The sequence below is a fragment of the Drosophila yakuba genome, chromosome X (genome assembly GCF_016746365.2).
Source record: "Drosophila yakuba strain Tai18E2 chromosome X, Prin_Dyak_Tai18E2_2.1, whole genome shotgun sequence".
NCBI lineage: Eukaryota > Metazoa > Arthropoda > Insecta > Diptera > Drosophilidae > Drosophila > Drosophila yakuba.
Window position 1 is genome coordinate 22,950,173 of NC_052526.2, and position 23,822 is coordinate 22,973,994.

Sequence of the window (23,822 nt, forward strand, 5' to 3'; positions counted from 1 at the left end):
GTGGGATTTATTTGCCTTTGACAAGACAATTAATAATATTTAAAAAACAACAATTTCTTTTTTAACAACGTGGGCGCAACCCTTTTGGGCGACTTGTACGCGGTAAAGTGAGCGTGGCTATCTTCTGAATCGAACTGCAATCTTTATTAAAACTTTGTAGATTTTAGTTCCTGAGATATCGACGGACATGCGGACATGAATAGATTGACTCGGCTAGTTATCCTTATTAGGAATGTATGTATTATACATACATTAAAGAGTCGGATACGATGCATTCTACCTTTTTGAATAAAACTAGTTTATCAAAGGGATACGTTACACTTTACGAGTAACGGATATAATACGTGCCTATAAAATTAAAAATAAACTTCTGTTTTGAATTCAAGATTTAAATATTTTACACATTTTTACATAGTGTACTGTTGTGGCAGGTCGATTTGAAATAAATGTTTTTAAAGTCAACTTCTTTGGAAGCAAATACCAGGAATCCGGAATGAGTCAAGTTACTGGGAAAGAGGACGCAATAAGCACGATAGGGTCCGCTGGGGATTTTCGTGTTCGAAAAAGTGTCAAAGGTCAGCCCGAACTTGTCATTGACATTGCACGTCTGCATCGTACATACATAAGTGTTGCAACTACTCTGCCACACAATGGGCTTCCTTGTTTTCTACACATCCACCCCTTTCAAAAAAAAAAAAAGAGTCTAGGCTATGTGCTGAACGTTCAATGACAAACGGGCAAGTCGAATCAATCATCACCCTCTATCTCTGTGGCGGCGTGACGAATGACTACATAAAATAGCAGACCAGATCAGACCCAATTAGTAGATGTAGTTTCAATAGTCGTTAAACGACAAAACACAACCCATTTTAACCCGAATTAATTGTAAGCTCTGGGCAAAACACATTCCCTTGTACTGAGTCTTGTACTTTCATCAAAAGTCAGGGTCTTATGCACAATAATTAGTGGTATTGAGAACTGCGGAAAAAAATGAGCCAAGGAAATAACTGATAGGATAATTTTAAAGTCAAATTTTATAAAATGTTATCATTATTTTTGGTTTTATGCCTTCAGATGAGTAATATTAAGTCCGTCGATTTAGTCATGACGGAATCACCTTTTCACTCAAACCCAATGTCATTATTTTCACTACGTTTACATTTACTTTTAGATATAGCACTTTCATTGTGTATCCTAAAATTTCTTAAAATCTTATAACTTCAAGGCACAACTTTTCCCTAATAACAAAACATGATGAGTGGAAATTCGTGAATTAACCTTAGCCACTCAAAGAGGCATACTAAAAGCTCGAAATTAGCCCTTTGAATAGCCTCAAAATAAATTAATTAAATTTGTAAACTATTGGCAATCGATCAATTTGAATGAAAACGGAACGGAATGTTATCAAAACGAAAATCCGAAAGGGAATTTAATTTAACTCGATTTTTTACGAAATGCGATAGCTGCAGTTTTATCAATTCTGTTTTTTAATTTAGTCGTAGTATTTTTATGTAACTTCCAATGAGCACCGAGTTCGAGAGGGCCAATCAACGCCGGATAAATAAAAAAAAAATGGGGGCTGAATGGGGACTGAAAAGGGGGAAAGAAAACGATTGTTTATTATTTATTTACGTATTCGTCGTAGTTGGTGTGTTTCTTTTCGCGTATGTAGCGCGCAATTCAAGGCCAACCTATATTTGTGCCATATTTCGTTGTTTGAATTATCGGGTTTTCGCCGTTTTGCCTCCGTGGGCGACGTCGTGTAAACATAGAAAAATTGCCAAATTAACTGGCCATGTGAGTTGAATGGGAAAACAGATTTTGAAACGGTATTTGGCCCGCCCGTTTGCATATTTTGGATATTTTTAACTCCGCACTGCCCGAAAGAGGGCGATGATGGTGCAAATGAACCGGTTCGTCGTGGATATTCTCAATTGAATGCAAACCACAGTGAAACACCTCTGATTGCATGGCAATCCCAGTGTATCGCTTTCGACAGTACTGGTTGGGAATACCTCCCATCGAACTTTACAACTGCCACGACTTTTTGAACCTAATATATTTCGTTTTTAGTTTCTGTTGTCTAGTCAGTTTCTAAATATCTGCTGAAATAATGAAAAAATCAGAAGCGTGTCAAAAACTAAACTTCCGTTCTCGTTTTAAAATACCATCGAATACCTACAGTTATCCCTGTGTGGCAAGAATTTGGTAAAAACATCATGAAAATTCATTCATTTCCAAAAGGGGACCGATCTGCCTGTAACCTTTCAATTGGCTAACAACTTTTTGCTCGGCTTTGCAAACAATTTCGCCAATTTCCATCCGTCTTTTTGGGCGTTCGTTTCGATTTTGGCTGCTGTTTTGTTCTGTTTTGTGTTTTGCGGGCTTCAGCTTTGCGGCTTATGCAACGCATTTTTTAATGAATTGTTCGACAAATCAATTTGCATATTGCGCGGCACATTTGCGGTAACAACAGGCGGGCCAACAACAAAAACAACACCAGCAACAGCGGTAGCTGCCCCAAGAGGTCGCGGCGCATTTCTAACCCTCCACCCCGCCCCGACAATTTACAAAAATATTTTTGTGTTCACACTCAATTAATGCCAATTGACTGCGAAATTGCCAACACCTTTGACACGTTTCGAATGGAAATGAAAATGGACGTGGACGTGGATGCGAGAACAATCTCACCGTACGTACAGTATCTATGTTCCTATACGAGCGTATATCAGCGTATCTATGTATCTGCAATGCCCAAGCCAATTTACAGGATGGGCAGAGCTCGCGGTTTCGCTCCACTGCTGGATGCAAAGTAAATCAATAAATAAATAAATTGTCACATGCAAAATTCATGAGAAAATTCTCAAAATACATCGGTCGCATTGATAACAGGCAGCCAGAACAACAACCTCGAATTATTCACATTTTAAACGCAATTGAACTTTTCGCATAAATTTTCGTCGCAAGAACTCCGGAGCTTGTGCTGTTTTTTATTGGCACATACTCGTACATATATGAACAGTATTAAATTGAATTAAATTAAATGTAACAGCTTAATTGATAAATAATTTGTATTGTTATTGCATTAAATCGACTGAGCCTGAGACAAAATGCGATAACATTACCCAAACTGAAATTGATGATGTGGCTGTATGTATGTGTTCGAAGCCAAGCGAAGTTCAACAGATTAATTTAATGGTAGTCTGTAAAAGATTAAACGTATACTTGCCAGTGATTTTTGGGGCCCGTAAAAATATTATCTACGTTTCGGTGACACATTAAGACATCTTACAGAGTTTTATAGCAACGTTAATAAGCTGACACAGTGACACAGATTGATATTAAAACTTTATCTATTACTGGCTCAACATGTTGTTTACATGACCATTTTCAATATCTAAATCCTTTAAGTAATCTTAATGGCCCTACTTTTTTAGTAAACGTCAGATTACATGAACATACAACTTTAGACTCTAGCCGATATCGGTTAAATATAATTTTTTCTCCAATCAACATATTTGATTAAGTAAGTATCGATTCTCGAATCGTAGTGATATGACTATACTTAATCCTGTAAATATTGATCAGATATGTGCTCGAAGCTATAATCAGAAAAGAACTATGGAACATCAGTTAAATCAAATGTATGTATTAATAGAATTTCACATATGTAGGCAGACACATAACATTTAGTGCATTTATTTTTCATGCATTTTTGCTAATTTCTTGTTTAAACCACAGTGCAAGCGCCGCAGTCTGCTCAAGACCAAGAGCAGGGACACCAGAAAGGGACGACAATATGTAAAATGAAAGAGACAAGTGCTCGCTTTCATTTCGCTCACTTTTCTTATATATTTTTAATGGGACTTTTGGTGCACGGTCAGTTATCTTGGGGGTTTCGTCAGCTGTGGTTATCGCTTCCGGGTTAAAATTGAGAATCAGAGAAAGAGACGGCAGGAAACGGGTAAAAGAGAGACGGCAACAATTATCTTTACAGTACTTTTGCGGTGCTTTGTTTACTAAAATTGGACACATCAGCCTTGCAGCCCTGGCAAGTGCGATTCGCATGTAAATCGCAACCCTCCTGGTTTTTACCTTTTTTTTTAGCTTGGGTTTACCCGGTTCGCGAATTTTTACGAGACTCAGCGACCTCTTTATATTCATTGCGTGTTTGCACCCGATATGCTGGGACTTGTTTTCGATTTTATTTTAATTAAAATTATGTCAACGCAATAAAAATGTTATTGAACCAGCACGAACGATGCTTGCCGACTTTTGCAACTTTTATACAATGTGCGGTAACAGCAACACCAACGATAGCAACAGCATTGCCAATTTTAATGCACACCGAACTTTCGGAGCTCCCACAATTTATGGGCTTGGTGATAAAAAAAAATAGTAAGCTTCGCGATGGGAGCAAAAAAAGAATAGATGTATTTGGGAGTAATTAAGAATTTTCCAGTAGAGACTCCAATGCTCTACGTAGAAATAGGTTGTAGGTGTAATGCAAATAAACTGCTCTATTTATTTTCTAGGAAATGTACCGATTAAGACATACTATCAATGACGATGAAGACATACAAACGCCCAACTAAACGAAGTGCCAAACTATTCATAAATTCCAATTTTATTCAGGTCGGAAGTAATACCGCCCCACAGTATCGAGTGTTACTATTAAAATGAAAAGAAACTCGGACCGCCAACATAAGTCAGCAATAAGCAATCGTAAACAGTTGTGTTTAATCAACTAAAACAGAGGAATAAGAAGTAAAAGTAAAAGTGCGAAAACGAAAAACTGAATCGAACTGAATCTGAGACCGAGCAGCAGAGTGAATGGATTTGCGAGTGGGTTCATGGGTGGGTGGGTGGGTGTTTGTGCCTGAGAAACTTGTCAACGTCCCCGCGAAATTGTTCCTTTTGCGATTTATGGCAGGAAATATATCAGCTGGTGAATATGCGCGAAAATGGAAACCCACCGAAACCAATAAGTTTAATACTCTTTTTACTCGCTTATGGAAGAGTTTGGTAACTTTCAAACGATAAGTACAAAAGTATTTGCAATGCAGTTTAAATAAAAGTAAAAAGACACAGATTACAGCATTTGAAAGACATTAAATGGCATTAAAAGAATTACTTTATTAAAATATAGTTGGTCTGTTAAAATCTAAAACATATCCAAAACTAATATTGTCACCCCATCTTAATTATTAAACTATTAAAATACATAATCGAAAGAGGCTTTTAAGAAAAGCTACAGACCTGCTCGTTCCTATTCAATAATATGTTTTTCGGCTATGAAAACCAATACTCACCCCAAGTCAGGCCACATAAAGCCAATGATATGTGAAGTGGTCGAGCCGCAGTGAAAAAAGGTCTTTCCAATCGCGCGGACAATATTTTTGCGGAATGTCAATTCTTCTTGTTGCGTTTGGTTTGGTTGTGAGCAGGGGTAGGTCTGCAATGAAAAAGAAGCATAGAGCTAAATTAAAGGCTTTGTGAGTTTAATGTAATGTTACGTTGTGCCCAATTTTTGGTGATAAGCTTTATGAAACATGAAAAAATAAAGAAGGGGATAAGAGAGGTCCATTTGTAAACAGGAAGCCTCAAATGGCGCATTCAAGAAAGTGGCTGACATTGAAACGAATTTACAGAGCTTATGTTTTAGAATATGTACTCAACATCCGGAAATCGATAAGCGAATTTGTGGTTCTATTGTTTTAAATATAAATAATTCATTAAGTTGCGAGTTGGATAAGTAAAGCGGAAGATTAAAATACTATTTGCCTATACAAAAATTAAAATGCCGATGAGCAATGAACATATTAAAGAAAGGTCTATAATGCCGGTCTTAAAGCCCCCAAAGTTGTTTATTATTTTCGAACTAACTTCAATTCATTTTTTTACGATGCTTTCTTTCGACTTGCGAGCCAGTGTTGCAAATCAGAGAACTGCAAGAGTGGCATTTTTTGCCACCCTAATCACACTCAACAAATCTGAGTGTCGGGTGCCACTCACACTCACACCTTACAAACATCCACTCAAAATATTCGGGTGTCTGCAAGCACCGTGGTTTCCGCGCACTCGAATCAATGCGAATCACACACAAACAGGCAGAGAAAGGCAAGTGCCCAAGAAGGGATGAGTGGCAAAAACACTCATTTATGTCTCGTAGACACCCGGGTGCCTGATAAATAAATCCTTTTTCTTTTTAATATTATAAAAAAAAAATGATGGTCTTAACGGTCATTTTCTATGTCGCCTACTAGAAATTCAAGATCGTGTTTTCTAATGGCTTTCATGGACGTTCATGGGGCGGGATCCCCAGGCGAGGGGTTGAGTGGTAGGGCCCGGGCTAAAACTCGTCCAGAAATCAAGCCAGCAACCAGAAAGTAGTCAGAAAGCCAGCGAAGAGCAAATCAAGAAAGATAATAAAAATAAAACGAGTGAGAAATGTCGCCAAGTGCCAAAAACAAGTTTAAATGTCAAAATGAAACTCCCAGACGACAAAAAAAATCCAGAGAGAACGCTATAGTCGAATTCCCCGACTATCTGATACCCGCTAATCAAAAATTTAAAATATATAAAAACAATTTTCAAAAGTGTGGGAGTGGCAGTTTTGATCGGTTTGTGGGCGTTAGAGTGGGCGTGACAACATGAATTGACAAACTTGCGCTTCTGTGTCCCTGGAGTCTTTGTGCTTAATCTCAACATTCTAGCTTTTTTAGTTCCTGAGATGTCAGCGTTCATACGGACGGACAGACAGACGGACATGGCCAGATCGAGTCGGCTTTTGATCCTGATCAAGAATATATATATACAATGTACATATATATATACTTTATATGGTCGGAAACGCTTCCTTCTGCCTGTTACATACTTTTCAACGAATCTAGTATACCCTTTTACTCGGGTATAATAAGGTAAATAAAACCGAGAGGGGCAACAACAATTACTGCAAGTTGCTGGGGCGCCGTACCAGCAACAAAAATCAAATTAGCGCCTGTTGCAATCGACGGACGTTGTTATTAAATTTGTTGTTTTTTCGGCATGTTTTTAGTGCCGTTCATAATTCGCGCTTATGCAAAAAATGCTTAAATTAAACGCAATCTTTTTACTTGTTTTCTTTTGGCAATAAAAACGGGGAACAACTGCAATAACAACAATCGCAACGAGTTGGCGACGAAGACATATAAATAATAATCATTATAAGTCCGTTAAAATTTATGAACAATGAAAACTTCAACGACCACAAAAATTTCAGGGAGGGCGGGGTAGTGTGGAAGTGTGGCTCAGATTAAGAAGACGTCAAACAAATCCGCATTCAGATACGAAAAGGGGTCGAATTGATCGGAGACTAAGGCGAATTATCTAACTAGTTCTAGGTAAATCAGAGCCACTAGTTATATAAGCCATTGTCTCCTCCGCACGTTTAAAAAGAGTAGTTTTGGTATCCAGTTGATGTGTTATTTTACGTCAACTTGGACTCTTTCGATATTTTCGCTACCCCGTAGCTGCTAGCCCGATAATTATCTATGGGATAGGCAGGTCGCAGGTCGTGACCCCCGTAGTCTTCAAAACAGAGTTCTAGACAAGAACTGCGGCCAAGACCGATTAATGTTCGATTAACTGCGCTTAACGATGACAAGGAGATAACCTCATCATCATAAGCTTGTATGGTCGGTGGAGTCTACAGTCTTTGGATGAAATAAACCAGCTCCAATCTCATAGATTGGGGACTTTGCCCACCGAAAAGGGGGTGGAGTGAGTGAGGGCGTGCCAGAGCAGTAATCTTTATCAATATTGACATACGAAAGCGGTCCCAGCTACACGGCGATGGAATTTGCCTTCTACAGACACATTTCTGTTCAGATCGCGTGCGGAATCAGCTAAATGTAGAATTGTGGAACCTTGCACTTTTACGGTACACAAAACACAATACTCAATTTGTCCCAGTGCAGGACACCGCTTAATGGGAGTCACTGTTCTTGACCCTCGAATTGTTTTTCGCAATTGTTTGCATCGTTGCTGGCTTTTTGCGACTTTCCTCAAACTGATTTGTGTTTCGATTTCGATTAGCCCAAGAAGAGCGCCCGCCACAATGCTCTCTGTTCGGCTCGGCTCGGTTCGGTTACCCAAAGTCATTAAACTTTCTATGCTGGGCTTATCACTGTTGTTGCAGTTGCTACAGTGGCTACAGTGGCTATAGTTGCCGCTGACGTGCTAGCCGCAAGCAACATGTTGCAGTTGGCCGCAACGCATGCCGATCGCCGCTCATTAGCCCAGTGATTTTGGACGCGGCGGGCAAGTAATAATAAGGCAATAAGGCATCTATTGCAGCGCTGATTTATCTGGCGTCTCACGTTCGCGAAGGGCCTGGTCGTGATCATCCGGCCAGTTGCCATGGATAGTGGGACGGGGAATGGGCGAATGGGCGAATGGGGGATATCGGCCAACCATGAATTCAAGTTTCAACTTGCCGCGCGCCTCGTTTAGTCATCAGCATCAATTCAATTGCTTCGCACTACAAAACATTGACAGCGGTAAAGCTTGCAACTCTTGATGCTGGTGCTGAGCACATACATATATGTATATGTTATTGAGTGCACTCGAAGAAACATTTATCCAATTGTTTAGTAATCAAAACGTAATCAACGAAACTTATTTTCATTTCGTATTGATAAACTCTTTTAAAATTCGACAGTGAATAACCCGATTGATAAGGCTAACTAAACGGCTATTATTGAAAAGTAATTATGTATAAATATTGCTGTAAATGTTCGAATGCAAAGCTTCGTTCTGAAACTGTACATCTGTATCTGCGGCATGACAGCATTCGTGGCCACATGACCCCCTTTCCACCCTCTCCACTTCTTCGCCAGCTGAGGGCGACTTCGGTTCATGGGAATACGCTCCAGAAGATGCCACATACAGCAAACAAGATTTGCTGCATGTGCCGCTAACTGCAGCCAATATGCAGCACCCAGCACCAGCAACAGCAACATCAGCAACAACTGTTGCAGCTGCTGCAAACTTTGACCCCGCGCTGCATTCTAAGGCATTCGCGTGGGTGCCACCAGGGGTGGTGGCCAGGGGGCTTCTTCGAGGGGGGTGTGCACTTCCGAGGGCCAGTGGAAACTGCATGCTTGCAATTTGCTGTCGCAACAATTTTACACCCGTACAATACAATGCGAATCGCTGCTGCGGCTGGCTGCTGCAAGTGTTTCGTGCTTTGTGTTTCGGGACCTATTGTTGGCAGATCTGGTTGTCTGTCAGTCGGTCATGTGGCCGAGCAATTGATCATGCCATGCTCTGTGCACAGTAGCAACATTAACGCCCAGCAGCACAAAGGCGCCTCACAAAGAAAGAAAGTTCTACAGAAATTTCCGCTCGGATTTCTTGAAATTTAACCCTCTTCGGTCATCATGAAAACCAAGTAAATTCCAGAATGTGTCCAAAGTTGTCCACATTGGCAGTGCGTTTTATTTAAATGAAACAACGGCATATAATTTGTTGAAAATGTTCAATTTAAGTATTTATGTACATACGAGTACTTAAATATATACATATTTCCTTTTCTTGTGGATATTTGTAAGTTTGTAGTTTACGCATAAGTAAGTGTTAGTTGAGGGTGTTTAATGGTTTAAAATGAATGCTTTTTACACGCTGTTTAATTCGGTAATAATCTCATCGGCTTATTGTGTTTGTTTGCTTAAAAGGGCTGTGTTTCTGTCATTACACGGAAAACCCCAAAAACGCAACATTCTGCATAATTAACTACAGCAACAGCATCCTTAACAACACTGCGGCAACATGGTACCATAAACAAGAAGTTGCATAGCATAAAGTGCCAAAAAATATGGCAAAATATAATACAGAAGTGTGCGAAAAAATGCCAAAAACCGAACGAGAATTTTCAACCAAAACATCTCCTGGCCACCGCAAACAGCTGTAACGAACGCCAACAATTACACCAGCTATGTACATCAGCGGCACGGCAGCAACAACACGAAAACCGGCAACAACACTAGCAACCACACCAGCAACACCCCCACGTTGGCAACACCAGGAATATCAGCAATATTGAGTCGCTGGCAAACACGCGTTTTCATTTTGCGCGGATCCAAAACTTGCAAAGCAAATGCTTTGCATTCCATCAACGCCCGCTCACTGGCCGCCCTCACCTGCCACGCCCCCGCCCTAAAAACCCAGAAGCCGAAATGTAGGCTCTGAGCCTGGAACACAACGATAGCATTGTCAAAACATATGCTTTCACACTTGCCGCGCTCGAACATAAAATGGAGAAAATGGGCAAACGGCAGAAAAACTAGTGGGTGGAGAGTGGATGCACGAAAAACTACAGGCAAAATTGTCGGAGTTCCAAATGCGAACGACCCGGGAAACAAGCCAAATGGAGAACTAGGAAGGGAAAATCTTGGGAAAACGTATTTGAAAAGGGGGGAAACAGATGAATCGTGACATCCTCCAAGATGAAGAAGCAGTCTTTCTCAAAATCCTAACTAAGATGACAAATGATAAATGATACATACAAGGGGTCTCTTCCATTGACATCAATAACAAAAAATAAACGGTTTCATAATTGTATTTATTATTTGATTACATACTCTTTGTATTCAGGTAGAACTGATACGTAACGTAAGATGACGTCTTCTTTTAGGAATAATTAATTGAGTAAAAACCTTTTGTAATAGCTTTAGAAGAAAAATGGAAACTAGCCAGTGTCTGAGATTGTTGTATTGTTGGAAAACATATTCTATGTATTTTATTCTAAAGCACTTTGGATACGTAGCAGTCCACGTAGTAACGATGAGCACCGAGAATTGTACGGCCATATCGCCGTATAATGAAAAACGTGCTACGGTTGTCTGATAAGAACCACTTATTTACTTGAAATTATTATTTAATGTTAATATTACTATTAATCTAATCGAATCTAGTTTACCCTCTTACTAAACAAATCGAAATATGGAAAATGTTTTTATAACTGGTACACTATTAAATATGACTTTCGACGTATGTATACAAATTGTTGGAAAAAGTTTTGAAGTCTTTATTACAAACCTCTATAATTTAGTTAGACCCACGTATTTTCTCTCTCTGAGTTTCCAGCACCAACACCACAAAACATATTGAAATTATAAAATCTTCGTTGCATATTCTTTTCAAGTAGAAACCCTTTCGTAAACTCAGTTTATTCACCAGAAAACATTTAAAAAGTTGTATTAACATTTAAATACGTTAACTTGCCACATTTTGAAAGATGGAAACATATTTTGTAGGAGCCATATCTTTGAATTTGCAACCAATTAATCTGTTCGCCCACGTAAGCTGAGTGCTAGTCACTATTTCGTCTGGCAGAGCTTATTTTGCGTCTATTTTCATGGCTCTTGGCCATCTTTTCGCTTTCCTTACAGTTTATAACATCGCAGTGCTCACTACGCGCGGGGAATGATTAAATCATTAAGCCAAAAACAAAACACAGAGGAAGCACAGTGTAAATGGAAATCAAAACGGAATATAAAATGTGTAATAAATTGTAATAAAAAAGAATTGTAAGCGGAAGTGGCAGCGACGCATTCAGCTGGAACAGAAACGGACTTATATGGAGAAGCGGAAGAAAGAGTCGTCATAAAGAGAGAAGAACGGCCGCGGCGTGCGATGGAAATTACGAGCACTGTCCACGGAAAAAAACAATAAAAAATCGCATTGTAATAGCAGCAACACAGTGCTGGGGGCAGTGCACCTGCGACTATATCCATTGGCGCCCGTACAGCTATAGTCGCTACAATTCCGATTCCGATTCCGATGGAGTCGCGGCGATAGACACTGCCCCAAGCCGCACTCTGCTTCCGCTTGCCGCCGCCACAGCAGCAACACAACAACAGCGGCAACATCAACAGAAACAGCAGAACCAACAGCAACGGCAGCAACAACCGCTAGCGCACACGCAAAAAAACACTCAAATCTAACGAAATTCCTGTATTTTATAATGAGTTTAAAAGGTTCCCCGTTTTTAGGATCAATGTAGGTTACACGGAAAATAACGCGCGCAACATTCGCAGATATTTAAAATTGTAAAACTTAAGATCTATTTCCTTTTGAAGCAATTTACTTTACGAGGACAGACAATTTTAAAACACCTAAGGACCTTTGCAGATTCGTAAGAAGCTTCCAATAGCAATGGCACTGATGTTGTGAATAATTCAGAAGTACACGCCACCCTTGACAAAACTCGAAGAAACTATATTTCCCGCTGTGCAGCCGTGGCAACCGAAAGGGTGTAACAGGTTCTGCCCCAGTAGCAGCCGCCCCCATTTCGTCGCCGCCCCGCCCGTCCCTCACAGTCCTGAGGCACCTGTTCGTCGACACTTTGACGCTTGGCTGGTTTTAGGCGAGCGCGCTGCGCGCTGCGTGCTACGCTTGTGACTTGGCGATGACTCAGCTAACGTGCTTCGCCCGAGAAGCCCCATGCTACGCCCCTCGTCCGCAAATTCATCCGCCTTCATGCCTAAATAACCATGCGGGGGAGTGGGGCAGAGGAGGGGGAAACGCGCCGCTGCACATGGGGCTCAAAGTCGAAAAGGGGGTCGCAAGCTACTGGTGGGGGCGGTCGTAAAGGGGGCCTAGGCAGGTGGACCCTGCGCTCTAACGGCGAATATGTATTGCCTTATTAGCATGGGCCGCCCAAACTCATGTTCAACAGGTGAATAACTGACTAACTGAATGCCATGGGGAATGAATGGGGAAATGATCCCAAAATGAGATAAGTAAACAATGCAATTGCAGGGCTGGCTTCTGGACCAGAACTCAAGTAAATGGGACCATATATCAAGATGGTGAGCATATGTGTATTTATGCGGCGACTGACAATGTCCTCCACTCCGGAGCTCTTTTGGTCTGTGTAGTTACCATTTATGTACATATTATTCATAGTGATTCTGCTCCCTATATCCATAAATTTATACTTTGTTACTTTATTACTGGCTACTGCGCTGGCCTAAGCTTTTCACAACCACTCTTTCAAGCCAATGTTCCATACTTTTAAGTACTTCCAAGTCAGAACTTTTTCGGAACTTCCTACGTAAGCATTAGCCCATTTCAGGGAATCCGCTTAAGAGCATAGTATAGAATGGGAAATAGATTCCAGAAATTCCAGAACAAACGTTCCCCAAGTTTTTCGTGTAAGTGGAGGTCGTATATCGGCATCGGCATCGGCATCGGTATTTGGTTTTCGGTTTTTGGGCCCTCAGGCACGTACTGCCCTACGGATCGCCCATCCGATGCTGTTTGCCCCGATGCAGCTGAATCAATTTTACCACGGCTATATAGCCATGGGCACAAGACTCTCAAAGAGCCTCGAAAATAAATTCGTGATAGATTCGTTTTTTTCGGTTGCTGATTTCATTCCACGTTCTCTGAGGGGTATCAACATATAGGCATTGCTCGCAGAGTAATATGGTAAACTAAGTTCGGGGAAAAGTATATAACAGGAAACGTTCCGACCCTTTTAGATATATGTACACACATATACATATGTATGATCTTAAATTGGAACGTAAGACTATAGCTGCAATTATAATTCTAATTGGATAGGGTTAGCACATGGGTTAAATTAGTTAAAAGCAAAGATTAGTCATCAATTTCAAATGAAGGCTAGGCTTAAAATTCACTAGCAGAGTGACGGGTATCTGATATTCAAGGCAAGTGTGGAAAGTCTGGCAGTCTAGCAGCCTGGCCGTCTGGGCTCCGCGCAGTTGCCCACGAACTCTGCATATCCATATAGTAAATATATACCATCACAATCCCCGGAATTTGATTTTCGCGCCGTCTGTAACACTTTCTAATGCTGATAATGACTTTAGGAGCATTTTGTGGGCGTTTTGGTACTTGCACAGAAAACATTTCGTAGTTTATATGTCTGCGCCATAAAAACGAGTACAGGGACAAAACTACTAAGTAAATACATGGATATTGCCATTTTTCTCAGTGTGCAATTTTCAACCCGAATGTCAACAATTTCCCAGCCACTCGAGTGCGTTGCCACCCTTCCAACTCTTTATTTTTGGACAGCCGGTTAAATGCAATTAACTTGGTTACACTTTCATGCGGGACTGAAATTTGGTTCCGAAATTCGTTCATGGTTTGCTCTCAGTTTTTATTCTAAGCCACAATGTGTTTAACGTCCAGCGGAACTGATCACTTTGCCACTTCGGCGCTGATAGGGTCGCTGCGTGACTTCATCGTCATTATCATCATTATGTCCACTGCCAGAGAGCCAGAGACCCATGGAGCTCATCTCTATAAACATAATCGTGAACTCACTTGTTTGGCTTAAGTGCGAACCCTGATAAGACACCTAATGCGCCTCGAATTGTATTTAACCAGCGCGCATTTAACCAATCGAATTTAACCAGTAATTAACCAGTTGGTTGTATGATGACACTAAGGATATCATTCATTGTGGTCCCATCGTGACATGAGTTTTGCAATTAATAGTAAAACACTTGATAAGATTGGGAAAATGTGCACGTGGCTGTTGTTTGTTCAATAAGTGCTTCTACTATTTAACTACTTTTGTTATTTATCAGTTTCTTGGTAAAACATTCAAGGGAGATCATACATATTAACTGGCAAGCACTCTCACTTAGCCATGTTGAGTCCATTTGGACGCGTAATAGCGAGGTAATTTCGAAAAAACATTACTCTAAATACCTCGCGATTAGGTCACCAAAGATCCCAAGAGTGAGCTCTGCATCTGCAGAATGGCTAGATTTCCCACATCCGCAGAGTCAGAAGGTGAGCATCGGGCGTGAACCCGGAAAATCCCCGAGGATAAGCCCACGAAAATGAGACATCCCGAGAGCACATCCGACCAAATAATGCACAAGGATGTTGCAGGAGAACCAGGAACGTGAGGGATACTGTGGGTTTCGGGTCCGAAATGCGAATTTGCAGGGCTGTAAAAATTTCGCTGGTTTCGTTTCAATTGAATTTGCATTAAAGAACAAGCTTCTCAGCAGAAAGCAGTGAATTCGATGGGAATGGGAATTATAAAAAACACATAAAGTTTAAGCAAAAATGCATATGTACAATCCACTTACTTTTGCTGTTTTATATCCCAAAATAAAGACGTCGAAGTCCAAGAAGGTGCGCTGCTTTTGCTTTTCGATGCTTTTTCTTTATCTTTCCCCGGCTTTTGCTGTTGTTGTGGTTCGATTGTAGGTTAATACCAAGTTGTTGTAAAAATAAATTTGCATATAAATAAATAATAAACACCACAAATTGGCTCGTTTTGAATTTCGTTTGATGGCGGTTCAGTTTTTTTTTTGGTTGGATTTTTAAGAATATTAGATATTTTATATTTTTGCTGGTTGCTAGCTGGTTGGAGCCAGTTTAAACTTCTTTATTAGCTACTAAATTTTGTTCAGTTGCTTAAAGTTTTTCCGGCGCTGGTTGCCTTTCATTTTTCACTGCACTTGTATCGACTTTCGTCACTGCATTTATTATTGTTATTATTGTTACTCTTATTAAGACAACACACTGTTTATTATTTAATTTTTTTATGTTTTATCTACATATTTTATTTCTCCAACTGTATCACATGTATTATTTCATTCACAAAGACTTTTGTGCACTCACAAAAAAAAAAAAACACTACAAAAAATAGACTTCAAAGGGTATATTGTAACACACTGTTAGGGAAGAAAATCAAAAAGGGAATTATTTTTTTAAGCAAGTATTGAATACAGTAAAAAAATAATACCTGCAATAGAAGCTTCCATGTGCACCAAAAAAAAAAATTCAGATTATGAAATAAATACGTAATTACCTCCTTTTTTGCCTACAGAGGAATATCATGTTAAACTACGTTATCTAAATATTTGTAATTCAAGGAGCATTGAAGTATTAGACTTTTAAAATTGATCTTGGTTTTTTCAGTGCACATAGGCGAATCTATATGCACAGGGCACATATATTTTTAAGATTATAAATTATCGGACGCCTGTTGCCGTTGCTGTAAAGCCAACAACAATAGCACAACAACAACTGTTTCACAATGTAGTATATACACAAAAGTATAGTATATTAATACACGCTTCGTAGTATGTATTTTATTTTACTTTACTTTATTTTCATTTGGCTCGTTCTCTTTTTCCTGTTTCCTTTCACAGATATGCAATCGCATGTTTTGTTTTCGTTTTGTTTTAGAGTTTAGGTTCTCGTTCAAATCCAAATTGAAATCCGGGTCAAATTTAGAAAAAATAAAGACTGGCCAAAACAAAAAAATGAAGAAAAAATAAAACCGAAAAGCACACGAAAAAACGTTGGAATTTTTTTTTAAGGGGACGCATTTAAAAGGGGAATTTTTAAGAAATATTAAATCTTCACAATTCCCCTGTTATTTTTTTTGCTTTTGAGTTATCTGCACGTTTTGGCCGATTGCACAAGTCTCTTAAATTTTCAATTTGTATTAAAAATTCAATCGAAACAAAATATTGTTGTTTTTGTCATTTGCTATTGCTGGTGACTTTCCCCCGCTTTCTTCCCCCCTCATTTCTTTCAAGTTCTTTTCGCAAAGACACTGCAGAGGCGGAAAAGAGAGCACGCACCGTTACCGATCACGTTCACAGTTGTTTTTTGAATGAGAAGCGACTTCGAAAAGCGGGCGCCGACGTCGGCGTCGCAGTCACCGTGACAGGCAGAGAGTGCGAGAGAGGATTGTCAGCGGTCAGATATAAATATATACATGCAATTATATACATATATACACGCATTCGGCAATGATCTGAGCCAAGAGAAACGAAGTGTTTAGAGAACTCTTTTTAAAGAGCGCGCTTAAGCCGCGCTCAGTTTTTACTGCTCTTAATTTGCAACTGCACTGAGAAATCATATTGCTGTTTTGGTCGTGCATTATTTAATGAATGTCTTTAATTCAATGCAAAATGCATTGTGCATTGCCAAACATTGTATGCTGGCAACATAAATTTAGCTAGTGCGATAAAGAAAAGAGATTCTCTAGTGTTTTTGTTGGCAAAAACAAAAAAAAAAAATTATCTTCCAATAAGTTTGATGCTTTAATAGATTTAATTGATTCGTTTGGCTTGGCATTGGTATATCCGATACTTGATTTACATTTATTTCTGTTTCGTTCTCCTGATCTGCTTCCATCAAGCTTATAAATTAAACCTATTTCACATAGATCACCTTGCGCATGGTACAAGACTATTTTTCCCCAATTAAAACGTATAGAATTACAAGATCCCGAAACCCGTTGTGCGTTATAAGCCTAAACACGCCTGTTTCGAAATTTTTTTCCAAGTGTTAAATAGTAAAAACCAAAAAGGCGCTACTCTCTTTTGGCCGCCTGCAAAGGATGATTAATGACGTTCTCTGCTTTTCATTTTTTCTGAATGCAGCTAATTGTTCAATTTACATAGACACTACGGCTGTGGGGCTGTGGCTCTTCCTGGTACTTTTCCTGGTAATTTTTCGTTGGCAGTTCGTTTTTATTTTCGTTATTGAGTAAAATGTACTAGAGGCACTAGCAATCAGAACTTAAGGCTAACTGGAGTGGCCGGATTAAATAAATCTTTTAAAGAAAACCTTGGAGAACGTCGGAGTTGGACTTCCTCGGACTTAAATCGAAGTTGGAGCGCTCCCCTTTTCGTTTCCCGTAATCATCATTGGGGACTGAATCGCACTTCTCGGTACTCTTAATTAGCCGCCACTTGAGCCTGCGCCGCTGTTTAGGCCAACATAATGGCCAATTAGGGCCACTTTGTCCGCCGAATACAGCGTTTCAATTTCGATTTGATTTGGGTAAATTCCCTTATTTTCTATGCGGCGATGCCAGCTAAAATCCACGATACTAAAGAGTTCGCAAAACGGTGTAAATAAAAGCTAATTTATGCAAAGCATAAAGAACATTAATTAAAAAAATAAATGTATACAGTTTGCTCAGGGTACTATGTGTGGCCAAAACTAGACCTTCAGTGCACACACTTTCAACAGCTGAACTAGGTCCATTTCGCCAAGTGTACGAATTCGGATCAGCCTTCTTCCCCAATCTCTCTTTCTTCGCCTCCTTCCCTTCGTGTTGACTTTTCGATTTTCAAGTGTGTGGGGCTCGTCTTGAGACCTTTCGCTCAAAAACCAAAAACCGAAAACGAAAAATCGAAGAAACAAAAGTTTAACAAATAAGGAAAAAGTCGAAATGTGTTTTTGTACTTTTCCTTCTTCTTGCGCAGATGCTGCGTTTTTTTCAAGCAAAAGTGATTTAAGTGAAATCAATTAAAAAATTTCGTTGTCTTTCGATTGTTTGCCTTCGCTGCCGCTTCTTCCCCTCCCTTCAGTTTTCTGATCCCACCCCCCTTCATCTACACCCTTCGAGGGGCATTTGGATTTTCAATGAACATTAATTTCTTTTTACATTTTTCCCGTCCGACGTAATATTTCCCCTCCCCACTATGCTAATCATTTTCACTTTTTTATGTTCTCGTTTTCACTTTTCGAACAAGTTTGTGTCTCTGGGGAAAAAACCCCAACATTAATTAAGAGGCGAAAACCAAACCAAACCAAACATTGTCAAAAGTTTTGCCTGGGAGTCTAAATATGAAAATATGTACAACCAAGACAAAAACTTGGACAGACGTGGCCATGGAAGTCGTTGGCTAGGAAAACGGATTTGGCATTAGAAAAGATTGTAACTAAATTGGAAAAAGTGGCAGCTGAGTGAATTGAATGTTCAACTGGAATTCCTTGTCACCCCACAGCGAGCTTTAGCACCAGTATCACTCCATGCTAAAACAACATGATGTGAGATTGGTTCTGGTTCATGTTTCCCGTTCGTTCAGGATCGTATTTTCTCATAGATAGTGAATAGGGAACAGAGAACCAGATCAGCGTGCTATACGTGGTACAATCTCCTTATATGGGCGCCCGATGGCGGCGCTCCAAAGTCAGAACGCAAATTGACAACTTAATGCCATCAGAGTTCAAAGTGCGCGCACAAGAAAATCCAACAACACTCCCCGAAATGCTGCCCCTTTCGTAGGCATTTTCCACACCGCACACCCCTCCCCTGGCCCGAGTTTGGAACGAATGTCGATGGTGATTCCGATTCCGATTTCGATTCCGCTTCGACATTGACATTCAAATCTAAACATAAATAATAACAATGATAAACACATCAACACGCCGCCGGGGAGGGAGTCATGGAAGGAAAGGGACTAAGCCGCATATGCATGCCAAAGATACCAAAGAGCCGAAAAAACTGGAAAAGCGGGCAGGAAAAGAAAATATATCGATGCCGAACGCCGGGCGCCGGGCTGACGTGAATCAAGTTTAAAGCGAGAAAACCCGAAAGGGGCAGCCAACATTTAACATTTTTGGGATTCATTTGCTCTCGGGCCTCCAAAAGAAAACATCAACACAATCCTATGGCGAGAGATAGCCCACAGCCACATAGCCACACAGGGAGTGAGCGGGGGGATTGGGAAAAAAGAAAAGCCATTGGATAAAATGAAGACGTGGCTGCAAGAAAGGGATCACATGGGCAGGACAACATGAAAAGTGGACAACAATTTGCAAGTTTGCCAAAGCTTAAGCCATTTACATATCACTGTGCTCGGTATCTCTTTCATCTGCCTCGGGAAATTCTTTGGGGATGAACTGAACGAGAATTCAATCCCGGTCAATCATACTTGGCATTGCTTAAGTGAGCTTTATTTTGGCTCTATACTCGTAGTTACATACAAAATATTAGGAGGGATATTTGGGGAAGCATTCAATCAACAACAAAATAGGCGCAAAACATTTTTGACCACAGTGCAGAGACGAATATTTTTCAACTATATGTTTTCGTACATATTTGAAGGCATACTATCAGCTACATTTATTGCTCTCGTTTCGGGAACATTGCAAGGCAATGTCTTCGAACGCATTTGATAATTTCGAAGGTCTGGGCACTGCGTGTGCCAGCTAAAAGCTTTTAATACCCTTGCAGGGGGTACTTTCATTTCAGTCGGTTCGCAACGCAGTGGAGTGGAAATTTGCGACCATTGAAAGAATATATTCATGATCCGTATCCGTCCGTCCGTTTCTAGGCTTACTAGTCTCTCGGAATAGTTATCTCAAGACTGCTCTTTTCCAAACGTCCTCTGTTTCTGTTTCAGTTTGTATATGTCATAAAGCAGCCATGGGAATACACGAAAAACATTAGAAAAAAGTAGCTTGGCAATATTAAATTTCAGATTAAATTTGGTCAAACTTGGACAAAGCTGCCATAAGAGCAGTCGGAAAACGAATTGCTAATTAATGGAAAAGAATGCCTAGCATCGTTGTTTTTGATCATAAAGCGTTCCATTTCAGTATGCAGAAATTGTTTGGCAATATATGTATATATCGGTCGACTATATCACATATGTACATATGTAGTTGCCATATAAGCAGGCAAAGAGGTATTTAAAAAAATAGAAAACAAATCGTGGTTTCGGTGTACTAAATTATGTGTATATGTGGCATATGTGTATAGGGCATATAAGCTTCGGCTTGCCAAAGGCAGATTCATTTCTTGTTTTTATTTATCATCTGGAGGCAACGCTCTGTTTTCAAAACTGGAGGCCCCCTCCTTTTCCCCTGTCCAAAGGCGACGACAGCCAGTGAAATATTTCCCTAAAAGAAAACACCAAAAATCGGGAGCACATCTTTGGCGAGCAGTCGGGCAATGTTCGGCTCAGATAAGGCGGACACTGCGGACACGGCTTACTGGGAACCCGAAACAAAACCCAAATACAGAAACCGGCAACGCAGAGCTCAATACTCAAAACCCAGAGGCCCAACACTCAAGCACTCAGTCCAAATCGGAGCCGAAGAAACTCGTGACATTCGAACTAGGCAATGAGTCATCAGAAAACGCAAAGACACTGCTGCATTGACCTTCCTGGAAGGGAAAGAAGTAAAGCAAGGAAAGCAAGGAGAACAACTCACTCCGAAAAACGCATAGACGTCGCACATCTGCGGCCCAGAATGAGTGGCCACTTGAAATTTCTACACCACCGCTGTGTTAATAAACAGTTGGTTAATTTCGTCCGGGCGTATCGACATCCAGCCTCATCCCCATCTTGTTTCTATCACTCAAGGTCTGCGTGTGTTTTGTTTCTCGCCCATATTTGGAGGTATTCGAGTGCTCCATAAGTGCCGGGTTTTCTAGAAGTCTCTCCCGCTTGCAATGAGTGCTGCAAGTTGCATCATGGGATCATAATTGAGCCCAAGTATTATCCATTCAAATGTTCATATATGTATAGTTATGAGACTTGTGATCTTCCGTAGCCAAACTGTGTATCTTTACCTGTTGGCATTAGAAATATTTCTAGTTAATTGAACCCATATTAGTTTATTTCCACACACTTTATATTGACAAGAAATCGAAAACCTGAAAGGCGAACCCCGAAATTAGGTTCAGCGAAGATCTTTCCCCTACAGCCTATCCCTATCGATGGTGAGAAATGCACTCACCGTGCGCGATTTCCTCGTTTCTAACGACGATCGTAATTTGTGTCATATAGATTCCCCTAGATGAGTAAAAATAACTTTGTTACGGGCAGGGCTCCTGTGTAAACTAATTATAATCAATTCTAATCGCCTTTAAATTGCTGTGAGTGCCTCTGGGTCTTCCTTTTCTGGGCCGCACTTTAAAAGGCGCTGTTTGTTGTTGTGCTTCTGGGCTTCCGCCTTGCAGGAGCTAATCGAAGCCAGCACAGTCCAAACAAACAGTTTCCCCGGCCGTCCTCCTCGGTTGGTTATACTCCGTCTCCATCATTCGTCTGCCGTCCTTCTTCCTCCGTGCTGGCCGCTTTTCTCGCCATTTTCGCTCTCTCGCTGACCATTTTCAGTTGGCCATTTAGTATGTGCATGTAATTTCCATTAGAATACCCTGACCAGCGGTTTTCCGCGCACTGCTTGCGGTTGCAATTGGCCACGCAGAACGTTGATCTCCGAACCATTTTAAACTTCATCCAAAAAGTAGGTATTTAGGCATCGCGTAGAATAGAACTTGGAAATCATTTGGTTTAATAGTTACCAAATTTCAATTAAGAAAGCTCTTTCTTTCCATTATTCAACTTTCCAACTCCCAGTTTTTCCTTCTTATTTACTCAGTAAGTTCCCAAAGGGTATTCCAACATCGAGTGCTCCAACTTTGTTTTCTCTTTTCGCAAAACGCCATGTTTATGGGCCTTCGGCGTTTTCTGCTTGATTCTATTTTCAAACTAAACCTATCTAAAACGAACTGAACTGACTAAACTAAAACGAGCTGATGGCTGATTATGGTATTAGGCAGAAAAATGAAAACCGTTTTTGTGGCACTTTTCTGCACTGCAGCTAACTCAGCTTGCTTCCAAGTGGAATCAGAATCGAAATAGGAATAGGAATAGCAATTGGAAGTGGAATGGAACTGTTAGCCTACAACAAGAAAATCTACTTAAAGACGTCTTCAGAATCGCAGCTTCTGTGACCCCTACGCCTGTCAAAATGACATTTTCCCTGAGTTTTGTTCGCTTAAAAGCCACAGCAACCGCCAGATTGCTTGTCTTAGCACCAGCAGCCTCATCCCCTAGCTGAAAATTCCGCGACTGTCAATCACAATTGATGCGATGGCTTCAGCGTGATATTCCCTTGTTTAAACTTCATTTGACGTGGTATTTTTCCGCATTTTCCCAAGGTACTAGGCATTTACCGGGGTGGCCAATTACCCCGCCCTTGGTAGCGGTGGCACAAAACGGAAAAGAGCACAAGCTGGGCGAGAAGCGGCGGAAGTCGGCTTTTTGATGAATGGCCTGTCAGGCGGAGCTGAGGAAAACACGCATGTCTATGTTTAGCAATGTCGAAAATGGGAGGAAAACCAATGTCAAGTGCTGGTAACTGAAGTATGGCTAAAATGTGCACATTGTCACGTAATCAAAGAGATCTGCATTACCTATAGTACATATAAGTGTACATAAGTTGATTTTGTAAAAGTACATAGTTGCAATGCTGGCAATGGTGTCGTAAGAAATCCACACACAATGTCACATCTCGCCGATGATTATTTTGACCAATAGGTCCCTTAAATAGTCTTCCTTCCAGAAATCGGCTTGTTTCGGTTCTGCATATGAAAACTTTTCATTTGCTGATGCTAATTAACTGACTGTTTTGACTACGATTGCTTTAAGCTCATTTCCCAATTGAGCTTGTCTTCAAAGTACACTATGTGTGTGTGTGTGTGTGTGTGTGCGAGAACCCAACTCTGGTCTCTGCCGTCTCATTCTATTCCCCTCTGTTACTAGCCCCGCCCCCTCTGCGATGTAATAGCATGTTAGGTGTATAACTTTTATTATTATGATTATACTTTTGCCCCAGCCTCAGCCTCAGCCCCATTCCCATTCCCATTCCCAGTTCCAGTTCCAGTCCCAGCCCCAACTGCAATGGACAATGTTGCTGTTGCTGATGCTTTTGGCGTTGGAGATGGAGTTGGAGCTGGAGCTGGAGCCACCGATGTTTAGCCCCCCCTAGAGCTGCTCCGTGTATGGGAGCTAGTCTGGTTCTGAAGAGATACGTGAAAGTCACGTGAGTCATTAAAATGAAATGGCAGTCGGGTCTAAGTAGAAGCATGACAAAGGGCGAATGGAGGCGATGATGTTGCTGTTGCACTGGGGCAGGAAGTCTGCTTGGCCACAGCAGGCGTTGCCTCCTTTGCCAGCTTTTGTGCAGGGAAAACAATTATATAATTGTTAGGTTCGTCTGGTGTCATAGAGGGAAGCCCGGAT

At 40.6% G+C, this 23,822-nt stretch overlaps 2 protein-coding genes across 9 annotated transcripts in view; one reads left to right on the forward strand and one right to left on the reverse strand.

The window, feature by feature from the left end:
* Nucleotides 1-16,655, reverse strand: part of LOC6526228 (protein folded gastrulation) — a 29,371-nt gene extending 12,716 nt beyond the window's left edge. For all 3 annotated transcript variants that reach the window (XR_005562204.1, XR_005562205.1, XM_039377683.1), the window contains exons 1-3: nt 16,629-16,655; nt 15,120-15,710; nt 5,313-5,455 (exon numbers count right to left, since the gene is read on the reverse strand). The gene's annotated coding sequence lies outside the window, so the exon portion shown is untranslated. The remainder of the gene's footprint in view (nt 1-5,312; nt 5,456-15,119; nt 15,711-16,628) is intronic.
* LOC6526233 (chaoptin) overlaps nt 1-23,822 on the forward strand; it is a 190,533-nt gene that overhangs the window by 140,182 nt on the left and 26,529 nt on the right. The window lies entirely within an intron of this gene.